This window comes from Meles meles, chromosome 3, assembly GCF_922984935.1.
Source record: "Meles meles chromosome 3, mMelMel3.1 paternal haplotype, whole genome shotgun sequence".
Classification (NCBI taxonomy): Eukaryota; Metazoa; Chordata; class Mammalia; order Carnivora; family Mustelidae; genus Meles; species Meles meles.
In genome coordinates this window covers 40627987-40642548 of record NC_060068.1, presented here as the reverse complement: position 1 = coordinate 40642548, position 14562 = coordinate 40627987, and positions in this window count along the sequence as shown.

The following is a 14562-nucleotide window of genomic DNA, read 5'->3' as shown; positions in this document are numbered from 1 at the left end:
AGATCACAAGGCACTGGTGAAAAAGAAGGGTTGAAATTGCTTCCACTTTACTGAGGCAAACAACTGTGTGCTGGCAAGTTGAAGGCTGGTGAGCAGCTTTAGCCAATCTCTTACTGTCTACAGCTAAAGGAGAAGTGAGCAGGGGGCAGCATATGGAGCAAGAAGGAGCAGAGGGAGGCAGCAGGAGAGGGAGAGAAAGCTGTAGGAGGGATGGGAAGACACTCAGGAAGTCTATGGAAGCAGCTCAGTGAGACCTATCAAAGAGGGAGATGGGGAGCCCAAGCAAAGCATTGGAGAACAGTTGGCCCTAAGCATCAAAAAAAAAAAAAAAAAAAAAATATATATATATATATATATATATACACATATACATATATATTTGAAGGATTAGAGACAGTGGGAGATGATGACGGGGATAAAAGCACAAACAAAAGATGTTCAAAGAGAAACTGGGGATAGAATTTAAAGCAGTTAAAGAGTGTCTGGAAGAGATGGAGAAAAATGGGGATTGAAACCTGTTTTGAGTGAAAATCATCAGTTGATTCAATTTTTTATAAAAGAAATCGTTTGGATGAGAGTTTGAGTGGCATGGCATATTTTGAGTCACCTGCTAAGCTGTCCCCAGAAGTGAAGTTCTAAAGAAAAATTATACATATACACAGTTTTTCACTGGATGGACTGGAAATTGCATTTCTTGGTTACTCAGAGAAGGAAATAGCACTAGGAGTAAAAGCCTATCATTGTAATGACACAGTAAAAAATCAGAGAGTGTTCATTGTCTAACCAAGCCTGTATTTGAGACCAAAGGAAAAGGAAACCGCAGGAAGGTAATTTGTCTAGCTCATATTCTAGAGTTCCTTATATCCAGATACCTTCTGGTCCTTATATTTTGACTTGTTAGTACTTTAAGTCTGAAATTTTGATGATGATGTTGATGATGATTTTGATGAGAGCGGTGATGAGGTAGCAATGACTAAGATGGTGCTTCCTCTATGCCAGGTGCTGTTCTAACTGCTTTACATATATTAACTAATTTAATCCCCCCAGTAATTACTTAGGGTTAGTTACATGACTTTGGTTATGTCCATTTTGTGGATCAGGACACTGAGACATATTTCTCTCTTTCTGTCTGACGTCCTGTCTATGTCTATTTCTGTCTAAGTAACCTGGGGAAGATTAGAAAGGAAACCTCGGGCTTGATGAGTAATAAAAGGCAGCTGTCTGCAAGGTCCTGGTCATCTCAGAACCCAGTCAGCTCCCATCTCTGAGGCTCTGCTCAGGAGTGAGTCATGTGTCCCCATGTCAGCCTCACCTCACCTCACTGCCCAGGTGTTTCTTATCAATGGGGTGATTGATATTGTCCGTAGAGTAGTTGCTTTTTATGATGGTGGGAGAGCATTGTACGGCAGGATGGGATTTTATTCCTTAGCAGCTGTCTGATAATGAATGAAAGAGAAGAGCTCTAGAGTGGGACAGGGGTTCACATTTGAATCTTGGCTCTACTTCTTAATAACTGCTTGACTTCGGAACATTTGGGTATCATTGTTTTATTTTACTCGTAAATAGAGATGATACCATCTGCTTTGCAGGGTCATTTTGAAGAGTAAGTGAGATGAGAGCTATGTAGTGCCTAGGGAAGTGCTTGGGGGTTAGAATTCTGTTACTTCTGCTTTTTTATAAAACTGATAATTGGTGATTACAGATATTTGATACTAATCAAATCAAATATTGACAAGTTCTTTGTATGTGAGGCTGAAAACTTTCTTTTCAAAGGCCCAAAGATTATGTATCTCCGTTATGAAATGATCACTGAATGAAAAATTGGAGAATTATGATGAATTTTAAGCACATGAAAAAAGAACACCCAAAAGAGAAACTATAAGTGTCTTAATTTTCAAGAACCTTTCTGTGGAAGACAGAATAATGACTCCCCAAATGTGGCCACATCATAATCCAAGAACTCTGTGAATTTCTTACCCTGCATGGCAGAAGGAACTTCAAGATGGGGTTCAGTTAAAATTCTTGAGATGGAGAGATGATCCTGAATTATCTGAGTGGCCCGTCTAATCACGTGGGTCCCTAGAATCAGAGGATTTTTCAAACTGTGATCGGAGCAAGACATGAGATGGTGGAAAAGAGTCCAATGTTGCAATAGCAGGATTGCTGGCACTGAAAATGGAGAAAGGAGCTATGAACCATGGAATGTGGGTAGCCTCTGAAAGTTGGAAAAGGCTAGGAAATATATTCTCCCCTAGAGTTTCCAGAAAGGAGCACTACTCTGCTGACACCTCTGTTTTATTTTATTTATTTTAAAGATTTTATTTATTTGACACAGAGAGATCTCAAGTATGCAGAGCAGCAGGCAGAGAGAGAGAGGAGGAAGCAGGATCCCCGCTGAGCAGATGTGGGGCTCGATCCCAGGACCCTGAGACCATGACCTGAGCTGAAGGCAGAGGCTTAACCCACTGAGCCACCCAGGAGCCCCAACACCTCTGTTTTAGCGCAGTGACAGCCGTGTTGGACTTCTGATGTACAGAATTGTAAGGTAATACATTTTATGTAAATAAGTGGTATAGTGGCCTTTGTTCTCAAGATACCTCTTGGAAATAATCTTAATTCTGGCATTTTTTTAGCCTTTATAATAACAGCTTTCCTCCTATAGGTTCCTTTTTAGAAGATATGCTCTATTAGTCTACTAAGCCCCCTTTGGAGTGACTTGACAGCGACCTCCGTTTTCTGCAGCCTGCCGCCTTTACTTCATCACTCAGATGATCCCCTCACAGTCACATTTGTGTTATGGGATAACCAGTTGGACACAGTTAATTCAAAAAGAAGGGTTATGTGGCTTAATGTGGGCCAATAAGCATCTCTTTACCAGGAGGGTGGATTGGGTTGAGGGAGATGTTAGTCATAGCCTCTGCCTGTGGCTTGAACCGAGGTTGTGTTGTGTGACCTTGGGGGCTGGGTGGTGGCCAAAAGCATGGAGAAGGTTAAAATCATGTCTGTAGGGAGAGGAGCCTGACCCTGTCAGACAGAGCAGAGCAGAGCAAAGATGAGGGTCTGAAAAAAAAAAAAAAGGTGGTGGCCTTGTTTCTGCTGACTCTTAGTCCACATTTTTACCCCTCAGAGGGCCCAGGTGTATCTCTGCCCCAAAGTCCATAAGACAACATTGTACTAATAAAGAAAAAAAGTCCTCTTTTTCACTCTTAACCTTGCTAAGAGGTTTTCTGTTTCTTGCAAACAAAACACCCTTGACTAAAATACCTACTATGATAAAGGTGAATCAAGAAGATGGGAAGGAGATTCCACTAATGTCATTTTGGGTTCTCTTTCATGCTTTATTCCCAGGAAGCTTATAGAAAGATTTAGAGCAATATGATTATGCCGAAGGCCAGAGAGCATTTCGTACTTCCACAGCTGTAGCTGGAGCTCATGTCAGGGCCTGCCTAGTAGGCGTTGAGACCTCTGGCTGTAGAATGCTTCGTCAGTCTCTGGCCAAATGCATCTGAAGCTCATGTACAAAATTAATGTTGGCAGAGGGGTACTTTTAAATCAGGATTTTGCAATTCCATGTGACTTTTCTGAAGCAAACTCAAATATGCAAACATAACCTTGAAACTCAACCTTAGGGGCTCCTGGGTGGCTCAGTTGGTTAAGCAACTGCCTTTGGCTTAGGTCATGATCCTGGAGTCCCAGGATCAAGTCCCACATCAGGCTACCTGCTCAGCAGGGAGTCTGCTTCTCTTTCTGACCCTCCCCCTTTTCATGCTCTCTCTCTCTCTTTCTCTCTCATTCTCTCTCTCTCTCTCTCTCCCAAATAAATAAATCTTTAAAAAAGAAAAGAAAAAAGAAACCCAACCTTAGTGCTTTTTTTTGTAGTTAACTTAATTTTAAAAATATGCATGACAGAGATTTTGGTTTCTTGAAGGAGAAGGTGTAGCAGAAATGATGGTTTTCCCAATTATCATTACATTAGCTCGTAGAATTTATTTTTATTTTAAAGATTTTATTTATTTGAGAAAGAGTGAGAGACAGAGAGCATTAATGGGAGTGGGGTAGGGTGTCAAAGGGAGAGGGAGAAGCAGACTCTCTGCTGAGCAGGGAGCCCACTGAGGGGCTCGATCCCAGGACCCTGGTATCATGACCTGAGCTGAAGGCAGATACTTAACTGACAGAACCACCCAGGAGCCCCTAACTCATAGAACTTAAAATCACAAAGTCAAGCTATTCAACTTTTTAGTTATGCAGACAAGGAAATATCCTTAGAAGGGTTACATGGCTTATGTTACGATCTTGATGGGGTCTGTATGGGTGTCTGTATACAGAATTATGAAACTCATGATATTTAGAGAATGAATTAGTATCCAAGAACACAGAAATCTTTGAACTGAAATATTTCAATGAATACCAAGTAATTTTTTTAATAATGCATAGAAAATGTCACATTTCTTTTTATGAATTGGAATTATTTCTATAAACTCAAGTGTGCCCAAAGAAATACAATTTCTTTGATGGACTGTATGTTATTAATAAGCAGTTAGGTAAAGTTAGATAGTTAGGAAGTTGGAAGTTAGATAAAGCCCTAAAGATAAAGTGTCCATGCTTTCATTCACCTTCCCTCCTGTTCCCTTCCTTCCTTCCTTCCATCCGTCCATCCATCCTTCCTTTGTTTCTTTTTTCTAAGTATTAATTATTGGGTACTTGCTGTATACCTAGCAATTTCTAATACATAGAGATACAGGAGTGAAATAATACACCCTCATGGGGTTCTCCTCTCATGGTGCTCCTTCCTTCATGGAGCTTACATTTGAGTTGGGGAAAGTAAGAAAAAAATACCTCATAAATATGTAAGATAATTTTCGATAATGATGAAGTGCTATGAAGAAAATTAAAAGTAGTAATGTAATAGAGAATAATAAACTGGGGTAACAAAGGGTATGATTTCTTAGGGTGCAGAGGTGACATTTAATTGATCTAACTATCCATATATCCATCCATCCATCCCATCTATCTGATTAAATAAGACAATACATTGATCTGTTTACTCTCAATAAACAGAGATTGAGTCACTTTTCCAAATCATAGAGTTCATGATTTTAAATCTGGTTTTCTTTCCATTGCTTCTGCTGCCTCCTCAGAAAGGCACTGGACTGAAAATTCAAATTCAAGTTGGAGAAAAAACACAAATATGGGATAATATTTTAACGTACCAGTTGGTTTCTTCCCCTTCTCCACAATCCTCACAAAATCCCATTTCTTATATCCCAAGGACTTCTTCTATGGCTCCCACTCTCTCCCCCAGAGCACTAAAATGTAGCCATGAGGGGTGTCTGGGTGGCTTAGTGGGTTAAAGCCTCTGCCTTCGGCTCAGGTCATGATCCCAGGGTCCTGGGATTGAGCCCAACATTGGGCTCTCTGCTCGATGGGGAGCCTGCTTCCCCCTCCCCTCTCTCTGCCTACTTCTCTGCCTACTTGTGATCTCTGTCTGTCAAATAAATAAATAAAATCTTAAATAAAATGTAGCCATGAGGCAAATCAAAAACAAATCCTACAAACACTCAACTGTTCTTTTGGAAAGCTTCTTATAAATGTGATGGGAAAGGTTGAGACACATATTTGTCATGTTCATTTTCCTGATCTCAGAGTCTAGTCTCAAAAATTCTACTGTTACTAGAGCAAACACCCTCTGCCATCAGTTCTAGCCAGCTCTGGGGAAACTGAGTCACCACACACTTATTGTTTTCACTGATGGACCTTGAATATCACCAGGAGTCTGCTTCAGTCATCTGGTGGAGAAATTGTAGTTGTCTGTATGAGGTCTGCCCAGGAGCATGAAAACTCCACAGATGGGAGGGTGGAGAGACAGTTGTGACATGAATGGGAAGCTTCAGTTCTGACCAAGATGGGGCTAGATATTCTCTAAAATTGTGTATTGTGTTTTATCATATTTGTTGTCCTTTGTCATAACCAGCTACCCCATGTATCAGTGGCTAAATACAACAAGCATTCATTTACTTAGTCTGTAGGTTGGTGATGTAGGCTGGACTTGGTTGAGTTGTTCTGGTTTCAGCTAGGCTCCTTCCTATTTCTGATGTTGAGCTATTGGCTGATCTAAGATTGCACCTTCCCAGGGTGACTGGGGATGCTAAGTTCTTCCCATGTCTCTCATCCAGTAGACCAGCCTATGCATGTTCTCATGGCAGTATAGCAGAGTGAGAGCAATCAAGGCCAATTGTGCAAGTGCTTTTTAAGCATGCATCTTACTGGCCAAACAAGTGTCATAACCAAACCCAGGGTCAACATGGAATGGAACTGCAGATTTGCATGGCAAAGAACAGGCAGTTTAAAGGGCAGGTGAACAATTGGGACTATTAATGCAAACATAATGACACGAGTTCTTAGGATTAGAATGTTAATGGTTAGTTATTTGCCAGATGGTCTGGGCATCATTTGAAGGGTAATTTCCAATAGGTAGAAAGTGGAGGCAGGAAACACAGACAGAAACCTGTCCAGGGAAATAATGGCAGTGCCTGAAGCTGGGGTCACCGGGACAGTGGGAATGGAATGGTGGGAGATATAGCCCAGCATGGCTGTGCGGTGGATGAGGAAATGCAAAAGAAATGCCGGAAGCAAGGTGAACTCTGGAGTCACTGATCTGGAGTGTGGTAGTGACTGTAATAGGCAGGTAACCCACTATGCCTAGTTAAGTGAAGGGCTGGAGATGACTTTTGAAAGAGAGAAACTGGGTGACATGAGTAGGTCGGGTATGGGGGAGACATAGTAGCAGAAAAGCAACATGGTGGGAGGGTTATCTGCTTGAGCTGGAAGGCATGCTAGGAGGGTAATGATTGTGAGTACTGGAGGAGTGGAGCGGCCAGGAACTCAAGGAGCTTGAAACTCACGGACGGTCATTTCGATTCACCATGTTGGAGAACTGGGAGTTTGCCATGACTCTGAGGATGGTGTGTATGTCTTACTAGGTTACCCTCCAGTGTTCCCAGGGCACCTTGTCTAAAGAGTCATGCTTGATGAGACCCCTGAGTAGGTGGGGCCGTGATGGCATGCCCAGATCATGCCTCCCTGCCTCCCCACAGTTGCCAGCTCTGCTGCAGGTCTAATCAATTACTTTGCTTTCACTTTGTCCCCAGCCACCTGTCCCAGCTCACATTCAGGTGCTGTCCAAATGCGTTTCTTTCTTCTATCCTATCTAGTTCAATAAACAATTGTAAAACCTGGCAATCAGGATGAAGCCAAGCATTCTAAATCTTAACTTATTTTTCTGTTTTTCCAATAAAGAGGTCTTTTCAAGGCACCCAAAGTGGAAAGTATTTTGAATTACTTTTCTTTGACTGACTGTTCTTGAATTCCTCAGGATCGCCATTGATAACATTCAGAATGATTTCTGGGACACAGTGCTACACTTAAAATAGTTTGAAGGCTTCTGGGGCAACCACTTGATATGAGAAGTGATTTGTTAGGGGTGTTAAGGAAGAATCAGACGTGATGTTATACAAGGTTAATGAGTGGCAACTGTTACGTAGCTCAAGTGCACCGCATACCACATACCCTGGTTTCTCCCTGCTTTACAGAGAGTCCCAGTGTTGTAGGTAAAATGGAAGTTATTAAATACAGATATTATTTTTTCTAGGTCTTAGATCTGCTCAATCCATCTTTGTCTCCTTTGTTGTTATGAGGCAGCTCCTTCCATTTGAAGTAAGCGGAGTCTCCATGAAGGGCCAAGTTGTTTTTGCATTGTCAAGGAGACTGGAAAATAGAACCTGGCTAGCAAAACGAACCCCTTGTGGGCATGGGTGTTGCTCAAATGTGGAAAATCTGCAACCATGTCGCTTTTCTGCTCCTTCCTGGAGCTGACTTCTGCTTGAGTTTTGTGAGGGGGCTGTCTGAAGACATGCCTTTCTTTTCTCTCCAATCTGGCATTCAGCAGCCGTTGTGTCATCACCAGTCATGAAGAAACTGGTTCTAAGCCAGGGTTTCCCTGGCCTGTGGGCTTGAGACAACAGATCAGATATGTTTGTGAAAACAGCTCTGGATCTGGCACCTAGGAATCTACATTTAAAAAAAAATTTTTTTTTTTTTTTTTTTTAAGCATGCATCCTAGGTAATCTCATACTCCTGATAAGAATCCACTAACCCAGGGGACAGGCGTCCAGTTATTTATTATTTGTATGCCTCAAAAGAACACATAGTAGCAGGAGCAAATAATTGCTTGCTTGTGGCTCTGGGATGCCTGGGTGGCTCAGTTGGTTGGGCATCTGCCTAATTTTAGCTCAGGTCCTGATCCCGGCGTCCTGGGAGTGAGTCCAGCATTGGGCTCCCTGCTCGTGGGGAGTCCGCTTCTTCCTCTGCCTGCTGCTCTCCCTGCTTGTGCTGTCTCTCTCTAAAAAATAAATAAAATCTAAAAAAAAAACAAAAAACAACCAACAACGAGGCACCTGGGTGGCTCAGTGGGTTAAGCATCTGCCTTCAGCTCGGGTCATGATCTCAGTGTCCTGGGCTCTCTGCTCGGCAGGGAGCCTGCTTCGCCACCCCCACCCCCCCCCCCCACCCCCCCCCCCCCACCCCCCGCCCTGCCTGCCTGCCTCTCTGCGTCAAATAAATAAAATCTTAAACAACAACAACAACAACAATGTAAGCTGACCTCTGGCTTTAAGACCTAATCTTCCATCACTTCCATTGTGTTAGCAGGGTGTGGTGGAGATGATTAGTTATTCACTGAGCAGCCACACTCTCCCTTCCATATAACACAGAGTTGTTCCTGGATGACTTGACCCACTTGAATCTAGGAATGGCCTATGACTAGCTGTCTAGTGGAATGAGGCCAAAATGGTGTGTGCCTATTTCTTTCCCTTCTGTCCGGGTGGAGAGGATTCTGAGGCCCAAGAAGGGATGAATGGAGCCTGGCTCCTTAAATTTACCAGGTGCTAGGACCCCCTGCTTTGGACTCTTACCTGAGTAGGAAGTAAGATTTATAGTGCTGAGCCCCTGAGATTTTAAGGTTACCAATGGCTTTTGTTACCTGGAGTAATTCACAGAGGTTAGCCTATTACTTAGGCAGTTTGAGATAAGAACCATGTTCTTTGCCAGCTCAGATTCAAAATATACAGGGTTTACTCAAACCTAGTAATTTTCTGAAAAGTGGGAAATTGTCTCTTAGTAGAAAGAGTACTGGTCTTAGAATTAAGAAAATGGATCCAAATCCCAGTTCTGCCACTTACTGGCTCTGCAGTTTTAGACAAATCACTCAATTACTCTGGTCCCCAGCTCCTTCCATTATTTAGTGAGAATAATAATACGGTATTATTTGCCCCTCAAGGTGTGTGTGAAGGTCACGGATTCTCTCGTGAAAACGCTTTGGAAATTATAAAGCGCCGTTCTACGAATGAGAGGGATGAGTTGGCTATTTTTTTTTTTTTAAACAGAATTGGAACAAAGTGCTATTTTCTAGCTTTGGTATTTTCAAAAGCTTCCCAAGTCTCGTGCTTTTTTTTTTTTTTTTTTTTTTTTCCCCTTTGGAAAATGGGCATAATAAAGCATACTGGGATTATTGTGAGAATAAAAATGAGAGAATGCATGTGCTGGTGTCTAGCATCAGACCCAGCGTATTGCAGAAATGCAGAAAAGTGTTAGCTCCCTTCCCTGCGCACTGTGTGCTTGAGGGAGGTGATTCAGGAAGAATCCATTTGGTTGATGAGAAATATGAACGGAGGGCTTCCGTGGCTTATATTTTACTCACCTGTGCCAACCGGTGAGCTGTTGTGCACTGTTTCGTGGGTCTCATTCTTCCCTGTGCTTGATGGTGGTCCCACAGCTGCAGGAAAGATGGCCACAGAGGAGCCTGTGCTGTTATCTGCTTCCATCGCTTCTCCTGCAAAGATGGAAACTCTAGGCTTTGTGAGTCTGAGGGACCATGTACTGAAGCCTCTCGCCCACCAGACCCTGGCATTCAGACCCCGGTATTCCCGCGTGCTTTCTCATGCATGGTCCTCACTTGAAACCCATCCATTCTTTTCCTGGTTTTGTCTTCATTTGACTTATTCTTTACGCGGTGTCTTCTTCACTGGAACTATCCTCAGGCTAACCTACTTGACTGGAAGTTCATGACACAGAAACCTGGTTTTAAGTTACTCTTTTTTTTTTTTGACAGGAATGGCAATTCCTGTGATTTATTTCTATGCTCTGCTACCATTTCCATAGTACTTTCAGCTGAGTTGTCTTGTTTGTTCACTGTTGGTTTCCATAGACTTAAAGCAGCCGTTAATTCTTTTGCTTAGCTTAGGAGCATTTATTGGGCTGAAGACTGCTAAGAGGATAGGGTGGAGGGTAGAAGGGACAGAGAACTAATGTTAATTATGCATTTTTGGTCAAGCTGACTTTAATGGAAGTTATCTAATTTAATTCTTTTAATAATTTTTCTGATGTGTAACCAGTGCCTAGCTCAATGTCACTGTTTAAAATTTTAGCAACTGTAAAATTCCGTAGAGAGGTTAAAAACCTTGTCCAAAGTAAAAAATGCTGTGTGGTGATGGAGATGGGGTTTAAATTTTGTCTCTCTGGTTCCCAAGCCATGTTCTTTTCCTGGTATTACTGCCTCTAGCAGGTGGATCAGCAGAAATAAGTAGTTGCTGTCCAGACTTGGGGAGTAAAGACAAACATTTGAGTAGAAAGACAAGGGAGCGTTCTTGTCCTTCCTCCTCATCTCCCTCCCTCCTGCAACATTTATTATCTATTATGTGGCACCCAGTATTCCAGGCTCTGGGGTACACAGACCCAGTGCTGTAGCAACCAGTTGAACGTGCAAGATAGCTGAATTGATAAACAGCTAGCAAATAGACAGTTGCTAAGAACAATAAAGCAGGGCAAAGGTTAACCACGACGGAGCTTCTGCGTGAGATGCGGTGGTCAGGGAAGGTGACCTTTGGGTAGGTGATGCCTGAGTAGGTGGCTTTTGAGCAGATCTGAAGGAAGGGAAAGGCTTTGAGGGGGTGGGGTGGGGAAAGGAACAACACGTGCAAAGCCCAAGGCAGGAGTGGGCTTAATGTTCAGAGTTGGCGTAAGCTCAAGAGGGTGGTGGGAGTGAAGCTGGAAAGTTCAGGAGGGATGGGCCTTGGGGAAGCCTTTAGATTTTATTCTGTGGGGAGTGGGAAGCCATTAGAGTTCTAGGCAAAGATGTGATTGGATATGACTTAACATTTATGAAGAAGCTCTGTGGATATTGTGGGAAGATTAGATTTTCAAGGCAGGGAGCCCAGCTCACTCAATTGCCGGTGATCATCCTTGAGAAAACCCAGTGCGAACCGTATCAAAAACAAACACTACAACATTTCATTCCTTCACTTTCTGTTCTTGTCTTTGGATTTTTTATTTCAATTCTTTGTAAATCTCTTTAAATTTATTAAATTCCTACTGTGTTCGAGGTACTGTGAAAGTTGTCATTTGTGTCCTTATCCCTTTCTTTAAACCTTTTCCTACAATCTAGGTTGGTTTTTTTTGTTTTTTGTTTTTTGGTTTTTTTTTGTACATAAACCAAATTACACATTGTTCCACTTATCTCAACAGAGGTAGAAAGAAATCAGTTGCTTTGGTTTTGGTGTTGATAGCACAACACCTGATCTGAAATGAAATGAACTGGCATTACAGTGATAGCAGGCCAGCCTGCCCAGAGCGCCCCTGCTCAGGGACAGCCAGCTACTCCTGGAAATGGCCGGGACGAAGGCTGGTGCTTGTCATCAACTTCAGACTTGGACCCTTTCCCATATGGGTAGCACTTGCTCTCCTCCAGCTGGAGTGGGTGATTGGATTGAGGCTAGCACATGTCCAACGCCATTCAGAGCTATTAATATGGGCGGGATAATTGAATAGCCCAACTTGTTGGAAAATGTAACTACTTTACACATCACTGTAAATTGTTTTCCAGACTATCCTGGCCTCCCTTCAGCCATGAAAACATTCAGATGTGAAAAGGGGTGGGGGGAGATGCTTCTTGAACACTTACCCATGAAAGTACTTGAGATTGCTTTAGACTTATCTCAAACACTGAAACTATCCACACGTGGAAATTATTACCTACCCCGTTTGTTTAAATGTTGGTAGCTGTTGTCATGCCAGCACTGCTGTCTGGGAGTATAATGCTTGCTTCTGTGCAAAGGAGTGACAGTCCAATACTCTTTACCATCATTTTTGGGAACATTTTTTCAACGAAGGAATGAGTCTTTCCTAAGTACATTATGATAATTTGATGTCTTCTCTCTAATTTAAAGTACTCCTAGATTTTGAAGCTGGATTATGTTCATGCATAATTACCCTCACGTTCCGAGGGGATGAACTGTGGGACAGACATAGAATGCGAAGGCTGGGTCTTAGGTACATCTGGGAAGAGTTTTAGACAAAGTCAGTTGCCTTTGCATTTATCAAAATCTGTCCAAATCCTCCTTTCTTCAGGGTCAAGCTTAAATATTACCTTCTTTAAGATGTTATGCGTGGGTCATTTGCATAGATCACTCTCCCTTCTCAGAGAAAAGGGACAAGAAAGGATATTTTCTTAGCAGCCACTGTGTTGGATTGTTACGTATCTCATGTAATCTTGATACGAGTCCTCTGTGAGGTGGGTGCTGTTGTCCCGGTTTAGCCTAGGGAAAGAATCTGACGTATCCATGGGCCCACAGTTAGGAGGTGGAAGTGTCAGGATGTGAATTCAGATCTGTGAGACAGAACTCTTTCCACCATGCCACATGACTTCTTAGGGCGTTCAGAGTACTTAGAGCAAGATAAACATTCTTAGCCCTTCATCAGATTCTGCTAATTGGTACTTGCTGTTGTTTCATGTGTGGGTTTTCTATTCCCAGCAATGTTGCAATGTCCTTGAAGGCGGTTCCAGGACACACAGAGAAGATGGGGCCTCTGCCTTATGGGAACTTGACACAGAGTTACAGACATGAAAAGCAAGACGTTTCCTAACCCATTATTGGGAGTCTGATGGGACTCTACAGAGGGTACTCAGGTGGTATAAAGGAGGGGATGGTCTCTTGTGGAGGTTGAGGTAAGGGTGGATAGGAGCAGAGAAGATTTTGTAGAGTGATGAAACTTCACTTCTTCAGACGAACAGTTATTTGTCCGGAATCTGGAAGACTTGGATCAGGGAGAGGCCCAAAAGGGAAAACATGCCAAACAAAAAGAAGTTGCCAGGCTAGGAAATGGAGCCAGGTGTGCTGCATGATGGTAAGTAGCTCAGGAGGGTTGGATCATGCCTTAAAGGACAAGAGGGGCACCCAGAGAAGAGACTAGAGGCATAGGTGGACAGAGACCTGGACATGAGTTTCTTGAATACTTCACTGAATTTGAATTTTATTCATTGTGTCTTATGCCACTGAAAGACTGTAAGCAGGGGTGCAGTTCCATCCAAAACAAAACATTTCGTTTAAGGCTGTACGTGGTAAGGGAATTATTTAGTAGGTATTTGAAGAGTAGACAGTAGGGCAGTTAGGAGACTGTTGGAATTCTCCAGGCGAGAGAGGATGAGGTCCTTGGTTAGGTGAGGAGTGATGCAAAGGGAAGGGAGTCCATTAAGACACACGTAGTTTGGTTTTCTGCTGTGGGCGACCTCGAATACTTCTTGTGTGCAAGAGTCATCTCCTACTCAGTTGCTCTTAACACACAGTCCCAAACACATGAATTCCCTCTTTCATGCACCTGCAATGCTAAGAGCTTCATTTGCTGTAATGATAATGAAGACAATGTGAGTGGAGAAGACTGCCAAGATCGGGGGTCAAGTTGAGCTCTCTCTTCTGCCCTGAACCCACGCAGGCAGAATTACTACCTACAGTATTCTCTATTGGAAGCAGTGATTCATAGATGAAAATAACTCTAGGCCTTTTAAGAAAAGCCAGGAGGAAAAATCAGAAATATTACCAAAATAAATTTTCTAGGAGGACTCTAGCTATTTATGTTTTCACATAAGTGAAGCTTATAGTTTCACTATATTAGCAAGTGTTAAAGCAATTTAAGATTCTTAGCTATGTGTCCTTGAAGACTATAATATTTGTGGGGGGTAGTTCCACTGTTGTAAATCTATTTTGACAGGTGTAAATTTAGACTAATAAATTAACAACACAAGTAAGAAAAACAAACTCCAGTTCCTGGGAAGCCAGATTCCCGATAGAACTGATGGGATTGAGAAAACACAGATCAACGGCCTTCTGATTGATTTTTCCCTCTTGATTAGTGTAAGATTTGTGCACATGAAATCGTCACACTTGGTATTTTTCTTACCTGTGTTTTTCACTTTTTAAACATATTCATCACACCTCTCTACTTATTTCTCTATCCAGAGGTCTGCTTTAAAGGTGAGCTCAGAAATTAAACAAATGTATGGTGTTTCTCAGGAGGACCATGGCAGAGTTTTCCTGTCCCTCTGTGCGCTGTGACATTTTGAACCTCAGCAAGCTGTTTATCTTCCAGTTTCCAGCTTCTAGGTTTTTTTTTCCCCTCAAGATTTGTGATAGCTCAGTAAGTGAGTGTTTTCTGGTTTTTGGGTCCTCCAAAAGA